The sequence below is a fragment of the Cebus imitator genome, unplaced genomic scaffold (assembly GCF_001604975.1).
Source record: "Cebus imitator isolate Cc_AM_T3 unplaced genomic scaffold, Cebus_imitator-1.0 Scaffold139, whole genome shotgun sequence".
NCBI classification, from domain to species: Eukaryota; Metazoa; Chordata; class Mammalia; order Primates; family Cebidae; genus Cebus; species Cebus imitator.
The window spans coordinates 1,910,778-1,920,538 of record NW_016107454.1 but is presented as its reverse complement, the minus strand read 5'-3'; the positions used below and the strand labels follow the sequence as shown (position 1 = coordinate 1,920,538).

At 34.1% G+C, this 9,761-nt stretch overlaps 1 pseudogene; it reads right to left on the bottom strand.

The window, feature by feature from the left end:
• Nucleotides 1-743: 743 nt before the first annotated feature.
• LOC119473206 lies at nucleotides 744-844 on the bottom strand (annotated as a pseudogene).
• Between the last annotated feature and the right edge of the window lie 8,917 nt (nucleotides 845-9,761).

Below are 9,761 nucleotides of genomic sequence, written 5' to 3'. Positions count from 1 at the left end.
TTTTTTTTGTATTTTTAGTAAAGACAGGGTTTTACCACATTGGCCACACCAGTCTCCAGCTCCTGACGCCAAGTGATCCACCCACCTCTTCCTCCCAAAGAGTTGGGATTACAGGCATGAGCCACCACACTTGGACAATATATCATCAATTTTAAGTTTATTTTTTATAAAATGCAAGTTATGGTTTGAAGCCCTCCTTTTCTTTTGCTTTGTTTTATTGTATACATATCTCCAGTTGTAATAAGAACACAAATGAAAAAGCCTAGGATTTTTCCATTAAATTACTTTTGCACATTTTTGGAAATTTCAGATGGTAATACATGGGTAGGTCTGTTTCTGGAGTCTTCTATTCCACGTCATTTTTAACCAACACCACAGTGTCTTGAAATCAGAGAGTGTTAGTCATTCATCTGTGTTCTTCTTTTAAAGATGTTTTGGAAGTTTTAGTCCTTTGAACTTCCATATGAATTTTCAAAACAATTATCCAATTTCTGAGAAAAAAATCATGCTGAGATTTTAATTGCAATGCTTTGAATCATAAGTCAACATGGGGGAAATGTGTATTTTAACAATATTGAGTGTTCTTACCTAAAACAAGGTGTGTGTGTATGCACGCACGTGTGTGTGGGAGTGTGTATGTATTTAGCTCGTTAATTTAATTATTTCAACAGTTTTATAATTTTCTTTTAACTTTTTAGTATTTTTTAGGAGTGTAATAATGTCACTGTTTTCATTCCTTATATAAGTAATTTTTTTATACTTTTTTACTTTTTTTTATTTTTGGACCATGCTAATATTCTCTGTATCATTCCAATTTTAGTATATGTGCTGCCGAAGCAAGCACATAAGTAATTTGTTTTGTTTTTATTATTCTGAAAGGTTTGTCAGTTTTATTGATTACTCGTAGGATCAGCTTTTGACATTGATTTTCTGATTTTTACTTTACTTTTTTTTCTCTTCTTTGCCTGACTTTGGCAGATACTGGAATCACAGACTTAGGAATTTCACCTTTTCTAATGCAATAATCAGTGCTCTAAGTTCCTCCTAACTACTGGTCTAGCTACACAGCACAGATTGTAATGGTTTGTCTTTTTCTTTTCTTTCAGTTCAAAATACTTTTAATTCTTTTTAAATTCATTCTCAAATCCATGTAATAGTTAAGGAACTATTTTTCAGTTTTAAAATGCTTCTGTTTAAAATACTTTTCAGTTTTAAAATACCAGTTTGTATGTTTATGTAGTTTATCTAGTTTAATTACACTGTGCTCTAAGAATACTTTTTGTGATTTGAATATTTTTAAATGTATTAAGAATTGTTTTTTTAATCTGCATATATTCAATTTTAGTTGATGTTCCATGTGCACTTGAAAAGTATGTTTATTATGCTGAAGGTGGGTGGGGTGTTTCATAAATATCAACTAGATCAAGTTGGTTATAATACTATTTAAACCTTTCATATCCTTACTGATTTTCTGCCTCTTTGTTCTATGTACTGTAGATAAGTAGTAAAGTATCTGAGTACTTCTGTGTATTTCTCTAGATCTCACTGTAGTTCTACCAGCTTGCTTCTTTATATATTTTAAAGCTTTATTATTACGTACAAAACCACCTAAGATTGCTTTTCCCCTTGTGAATTGGCCCTTGCATTAGAAAATTTCTCATTACGAAATTGTTTTTATTCCTGGTAATAATCTGTGTTCTAAAATCTACTTTGTCTAATTAATATAGCTACTCCAATTTTTAGTTTTGATAGTGTGCATTTTACTTAAAAATTTGTCTTTATACTAAAATTGGGTTTCTGTAATCCCATATGATTAAGACTGTTATCTTATTTAATCTAAAACTATTCTCCTGTTAATTTTGTTGTTACATTTAATGTAACAATAAATGTGATATTTGGCATGTTGAAATTTAATGTACCACTTTTCTATTTGTTGCTATGTGTCCCGTCTCTACTTTGCTCTCCTTTCCTCTTTGTTTCATTCCTTTGGGTAAATTCAGAAATTTTACAATTCCATTTTATTTTATTTATTGCTTTATTGGATATAACACATTGTTGAGTTATAGCAAGATTTGATTTAGAATTTACACTATGCATTTTTAACTTACTACAGTCTACCAGCAACTGAGATTATATCATTCCAGGTATACATAGAACTCCTAAATAATTTACTTTCAGTTTTTTCCTTCCTTTTTTTTGTTCCATTCTTATTTTATATTCTACTTTTACAAATGCACCATATAATTCTATTTTTCTTTTAAATATTTAATTATTGGTAAAGAGACTTAAACAATCTGAAAAAATTAATGTCTTTATATATACAAATGGTTGCATTTCTGGAATTCTTTATGGAGAATTTGTTTTCTGTATAATTTTCTTTTTCTTCTTTTTCATTTCTATATAGTATAGGTTTTCTTTGCAAGTGTAAAAGTATTTTGCCTTCACTTTTGAAAGATGTTTTTGCTGAGTAGATAATTCTAGTGCAAATTGGTTTTATCATTAAAAAGTTTTTTTTCAGTACTTTAATAATGTTATGTCACTGTATTTAGACTTAGGCTATTTCAAATAAATGTTCTAGGCCGGCCACAGTGGCTCACACCTGTAATCCCAGCACTTTCGGGAGGTTGAACTCCTGAGACCAGCCTGGCCGACATGGTAAAACCCCATCTCTACTAAAAGTACAAAAATTAGCCAGTCGTGGTGTGGCTGCCTGTAATCCCAGCGCCTCAGAAAGCTGAGGCAGGAGAATCACTTGAACCCCAGAGGTGGCTGTAGTGAGCCAAGATTGCACCATTGCACCCCAGCCTGGGCAACACAGTGATACTCTGTCTCAATTAAAAAAAAAAAAAAGTTCTATCATCTTTAATTTGTTTTCTGTACATAATTTGCCATTTTCTGCTGGATACTTTTAAGGATTTTTCTGTCACAAAATCACATTTTTAAAGGTCATTATATCCCTATATGTGTATTTACATATACATATTTGTTCCTATTATTTGAGGTTTCTTGAATGTATTAAATATATGCTTGTAATTGTCATCAAATTTAATTTTAAAAATCATTTTTCTCCAGGTGCAGTGGCTCATACCTGTAATTCTAGCATTTTAGGAGGCTGAGGTGGGCAGATCAATTGAGCCCACGAGTTTGAGACTAGCCTGGGCAACATGGCAAAACTCCATCTCAACAACAACAACAACAACAAAATTAGCCAGGTGTGGTGGTGTGTGACGGTAATCCCAGCTACTCAGGAGCCTTAGGTGGGAGGATTGCTTGAGCCTGGGAAGTTAAGGCTGCGGTAAGCTGTAATCATAGTACTGCACTGCAGCCTGTGCAACAGGAATGAGAACCTGTCTCAAAACAGGAACCTGTCTCAAAAAGTAAATAAATAAAATTATTTTGGATGACCTCTCTCCCTCTCCTTCACTCTAATTATATGTCTGCTGGACTACTTGAAGATGTCCCACATCTCAGTGATGCTCTGTTCCTTTGTTCAGCTCTTTCCCTGTCTGACATTAAATGTGTATAGTTTTTACTTTATTTCTAGTTGACTAATGCCTTTTTTTGGCAATGATAAATCAGTTATTGTTTTCATCTAGTGTATTTTCCATCTTAGACACGAGTTTTCAGCTCTAGAATCTAAATATGTGTTTTCCTGTATCTTCCTTGCCTCCACATATGTTCAACTCAACCTTTTGCTTCTTAAACAAATGAAACATATTTACAATAAATCTTTTAGTGTCCATATCTACCAATTTTATCATATGTCATTTCTAGTTAGTTAATAGTAACTGAGCTTTATTCTCAATTGTTGCATTTTTCTGCTCCTTTGCATGCCTGCTGAGTTGCTATTGATGTCATTTATAACTTTGCATATTTTACCTAGTTTTGTGCTAGATGTTTTTGCATTTCAATAATTATTCTTAAGCATTGGGATATGTTTAGGTTACTGGGAGGCATTTGACTCTTTAGGGTCTTCCAACTAGCCCCAACTAGCAAAGTTGGGACTAGAGAAGCATTTAGCCTGTTTTGTGCCTTGACTGGGGTAAAACCCTCTGTGATGCTGTGTCTGCTGTTTTGTGCACTATGTGATTTGTGACTCTAACTAGTAGGAACAGACACTACTCCCTTATTCACATGAGCTACAGGCACCGATTACTCTAAAGCCTTTAGGGAGATGTTTCTTCAGATATTTCCCTCATACTCATGTGATGACCAGTAGCCTGCTGAATACTAAAGGAAGACTCTCCACAGTTCTGCAGAATTCTGCCTGTGCTGCTTTCTTCTTTTTGATGCTCTGTCCTGTGAGTTGCCATAGCCTTGTCCATCCTGGACTGTCTCCTCAACCTCTGCCAGGATTTCAAATAAAAAATGTTCTAGCTGGCCGCAGTGGCTCATACCTGTAATCCCAGCACTTTTGGGAGGTCGAAATCCTGAGACCAGCCTGGCCAACATGGTGAAAACCCATCTCTACTAAAAATACAAAAATTGGCCAGGTGTGGTGTGGGCGCCTGTAATCCCAGCTCCTCAGGAGGCTGAGGCAGGAGAATCACTTGAACCCAGGAGACGTGGTTGCAGTGAGTCAAGATTGTGCCATCACAAGGCGCAATCTTGGTAAATGTTGCTCCTTTACCACAACTCAGACATCTTTCTAGGTAACAAGCTGTGGGAATCAGAGTACTCACTACGCATCTTTCATATTTTTGGGGAATCACTTTACTTCAGTGTCTGATGTGCAATGTCTTGAGAATCAGTTTCATGTATGTTGTCTTATTGTTTTTAGTTTTTCCAAGTGGGAGAGTAAATATTGTCCCTGTTATTCCATTTTGACCATAAGCTGAGGCTGTATTAAATTTATGTTTAAATAATATTATTGATTAATATTGACAAACTTTTTTCTTTTTTCTTTCTAGGTTTTATATATTTGTTAGTTTTATTGCCTAACCGGGACAGCTAAGTCATTGATTTTGTCTTGATTTTTCAATGTATATTTTATTTTCTTCCTTTTTTAGTGATTGGAGTTCTAAAAATCTAATCAATTATTGTGTTTTCTTTTATTTGATAAACTATGAAGCATCTACTTGCACTTATTTTGTTACCTTTTAAATTTTAACATATCCAATTAAGCAACTCTAAAGTTTATGTCTTAAGCTCCATCCTAATAGTGAAAATATTTTAGAATCAATTATGCTGATTTTTCCTTGCACCAACCCTAAATCTCTGCAGACTTCTATTATGATAGCATTGTTGCTGGTATGGTGTGTTGGTAGTAAATTTTATTAATTTACTGATAATAAAATGCCATTACTTTCACCCATAAAATCATTTTCTGAATATATAATTGAGAAGTGACAATCATTTTTATCTCATCATTTTGAGTACATACTGTCCACTGCCTTCTAGTTTCCATTATTAAATGAAGAAGAGCAATATAAGTCTTTTGTCCAATTATTTTTAAGAATCTCTTTTTTCTCTACTTAAAAACCTCTTTTTGACACTGCAGTTCATTGGTTTCAATATCATTCATCTAAATGTAGTTTTCTTTGTATTTATTCTGTTTGGTACATGTTATATTTTCCTTCTAACTTAGGATCTTACTGTGGATTCAAGCATTTCATTAGTCTTAAAAACTTACTTTTTATTATCTGTTCAGATATCTTTTTCCTCTATTTTTAGTAGTTTCTTCTTTGGAATCCCATTAGATGCCTGGTAGAAATAACATTCTCGTTACCTCTTGAATTCTTCATTTTTTCTGACTTGTGCCTCTGGGCTGTATTCTAGGTAATTTTTGAAGATCTATTAGTGAATCTGCCGTTTCTCTTTAATCAGCTATTTAATAATTAATTGAACTATCATGTCTCATACATATGCATGAGACATGATGCATATATGGTTGTGTATACAAATATATAGTATGCATATATGGTTGTATATACAAATATATAGTACAAACACACACACATATATATATATATACATATATATGTATAAAAATTTTATGTGGTTATTTTTCAAAGCTCTCTTATAATCTTGGATAGTTTCTTACAGCTTTCTCAGTGTATTAATTTTTAAAAGCCATAAACATATATGATATTCACAAGGCTAAGTATTATTTTTCTTATAATTTCAATATCAGGGAGTCTAAATGTAATGTTTGCTTTTCTATCTGACTCTCATTCGTGATGATGACAATTTTGTATGTTTGCTGATTTTTAATTGTGCTCTTTCATATTTCATTGATTTTAGTTTATGGAAAACCAGAATCCCTAATCTGAGGATTTTTTTTTTTTAAGAGAAGATTTACGTTTGCTTCTACTGTGAGTTGTGGGAGCACTGACATTGAGCCACTTCAGTTGAAACACTGGGGAATGCGGGTGTCCTTGACGTAAAAGAGATAATCAGGAAGACAGAATGAACTGCACAAGGTAGGGATGCTTTGTTTGAGAGTGGGAAGAGACTGATAAGTAGTTTGAAAAGTACAAGAAACAGGGATGGGCTTAAAATCTGCAAAGCTTCAGCTCTGTAACAGAATAACCATCTGCAGGAAGATGGTTAAGATTCTTCCTCAGAAATAGAATCCTACTTTTATTTGGAATAGCAAAGCAACAGCAGAAGATTACATTTCTCAGTCTCCTTTGCAGATATATTTAGTGGTCAACTATATGTGGTCAGAAATAGTTATTAGTGTAAGTTCTAGAAAATATCCTTTAAAGTAGGCTGACTCATCTAGGAAGTGAATGCTCTACTGCTTCCTGTCTTTCCCCTTTTCTTGGCCAGAAACTCAAATCAATGGCCAGGCCTACAGTAGCCATCTCTCAATCTTAAAGATAGAAACAAATGATGTCAGCAGAAAAATGAAGACATCTGTGTTTCTGGTAACTTCCTGGGACCACCACACAGTGCTTGATCGTGTACTTCAGAATAACAGCTGAATGTATCTCTGCTTGACACACAACTTTATCAAAAACAGTTATGACTTCTTTAAAATGAAAATAATATCTACTTCACAGAGATGGAGTGAGATATAAGATAATGTACATGAAAGAGATTTTAGGACTATAAAATGCTAGAAGATTAATTACTATGTATAAAAGTTAAAAAGCCAACAAGCCTTTCTATGTTGCTTAATTTCCAAATGCAATCTGATTTTTTCATGTGGTGTGTAGGAATTTTTAAAAACTGTCACTCAGCTCAAAATATGTGTGTGAAATTCTAGTGATTATTTGTTAATGACGGTAGACTTTTGTTTCACATTTTGGTGCCACATGTCCACTTCTTGAAGAAATCAAAGAAGGAAAATGAATTTAAAGGCTCCTACTGTATAAAAGGCAGCAGCATGTTTGTTCTTGGTCTCAGTGTTTTCTTCCCTCTATTGTTTTATTGTGAAAGTTACAGTGGGTGACTCATGACATCCTTTTACTTTCTGCAGTCTTCTCAGTGACAGCTGATGTCCCTTTCTAAGTCTTGGGACCCAGAACCATAACCCTCTTCTTCCCTGCCACAGACTGAACCTCCAGGATACAACGACTACCCCAAAATATTCAGGGCAAAGCCCATGTTTCTGACATAAATCAGTGGTTTCTGAATCCTTAGAAATGAAAGAAATTAATCAACTCTGTAAGGGCTTTACCATCTCGTGTTTGCACATCAGCAGTCGCACAGCCTTATGAAAATGGTGGTGCACCACTTGGCACTAATTGGCAGGGAGCTCTCTTTCCAAGCATCCAGCTTTCTGGATAAGGTCACCAGCAAGTGTCCACATATTTGTGATGACTGTGAAAGCCAGAGTAATCACACATGTGGCATCATTTGAAAGGAATGCACAGAATTCCCTGAAAATACTCATGAAGCAATAGCACAGGCTCTACTGAAGACACCCTAGGGAAATCTACTTGATCACCAGTATTAAGGCGATCTTCCATGGTAGAGTGAGGGTTAGGATGTAATTAGGCTTGTTTTAGAGTTTCTATAATTTCATCCATTGTAACTTTTAAAAAAGGGATGATCTTGGTTTGAAATTTTTTATAACAATAATCAAGTTCTGACAAGAAACTTGATTATTATTATTCTTAGGGCTAAATGTGGGAAACGCTCTTGAGACTGAAAGATAGATATACAGTACTTGCATTGAATATTCCAGCTACTAAAAAAGAAAAAAATGAGGACACCTGGAAAATGATTTTCTTCAAGAAAAAGTTTTCAATTACATTAGACAAACATTTATTACCGCTGCATTTTCTGTAAGGTAAATTTAATTAGAAATGGTCCTTGCCCTCAAGAAGAGTCCATTCTAGACAGGCAGGTAAAATCCCAGTTATAGATTACAGCAAAAATAAAAGTGAGAGTGAGGAACACTCTGTTGTTGACTTGGTGTGCAATAGTGAGGAAAGTTGTGAGCAAGCAAATGATGTGAGCAATACGAAGGAGATGGGAAGTGAAACAGTTTGACGCACAGCACACACTGCTGGCACCTTACCACAAATCAAGGCAGTGGTACCAGTTGATATAAGTAATCCCTGTATTCTTCACTATCTCACATGCAGAAGGAAAAGTGTAAATTCTCTTAGGAATATCTTTGTAAAAGTATTAAATATCATTAGTTGTATGAAATCTCAAACCTTGGGCGCAAGTCTTATATCCTGTGAGACAAAATGAGAATTGCACTTCTGCCATATACTGAGGCATGATGGTTATCTCCAGAAAAAGAGCTTCTGTGACTTTTTGAGCTGTGCATTAAACGAGACAATTTTCATCCAACACCATTTTTACTTAGAAGAGCTAATAGTGGAAACTGTGGTTTCTCAGGCTGAGATATGCAAAATATTTGGCAGGTTGCCTCAACAATAAGTAAAGGATTACCGATGCTTCAAGGAATACAAGTGACAATATTGGTTGCCTGTGATAAAAATCAAACTTGCAAGAAAAATTTAGTGTTTTCAGAAATTTGTGTTTGCCACTATAACCCTAATAGCTTCTCATTTCTTAAAGACTTTTAAAATGAACTCAGTAGTGATACTATTGAATGTGATTTCTAGATGTTGTATAATGAAATCTATCAACATTTACAAGATTTTCATAAACAAATATTTCCAATGACCAATAACTGATATTACAAATGACCAAGGCATGATAGGTAAATTATCTGTTCAAACTGAAAATTAAGCTGAGACACTATAAGGTATCAGAGTATAAAATCTTCATTTACATGGCTTCAGGTTTCACATTGCAAGTAACACTTTAAAAACTACCATTTCTTGAATTTTGGTTTGTAATTTAGAATATTCACAAACATCTGAAAGCCTATTTAAAATATTTCTGCCTTTCCCAAGTACATAATTGTGTAAAACTGGATTTTCTGTACACACTTTACAAAAATCAACATGCAAAAATGGATTGAATGAACAAACATATATGATAATCCAGCTGTCATTTATGGAGCCAGATGTTAAAGAGATTTACTAAGGTGGAAAATGTCAATCTTTTCAGTAATCTTTCTTTGGAAAATACAGGTTTTATCAACCCAAATGCTAGGTTTGGACATAATAGAGATATTGTTATAACTTTGGCATGAATTAATGAATAAAGAATTAAAAAATTTTACTTTTGACTTCTGCCTGATATGATTTGGCTCTGTGTCCCCACCCAAATCTCATCTTGAAATGTAATCCCCATATGCTGAGAAAGAAACCTGGTGGGAGGTGATTGCATCATGGAGGTAGTTTCCCCCTTGTTGTTCTCCTGATAGTGAGTTCTCACAAGATCTG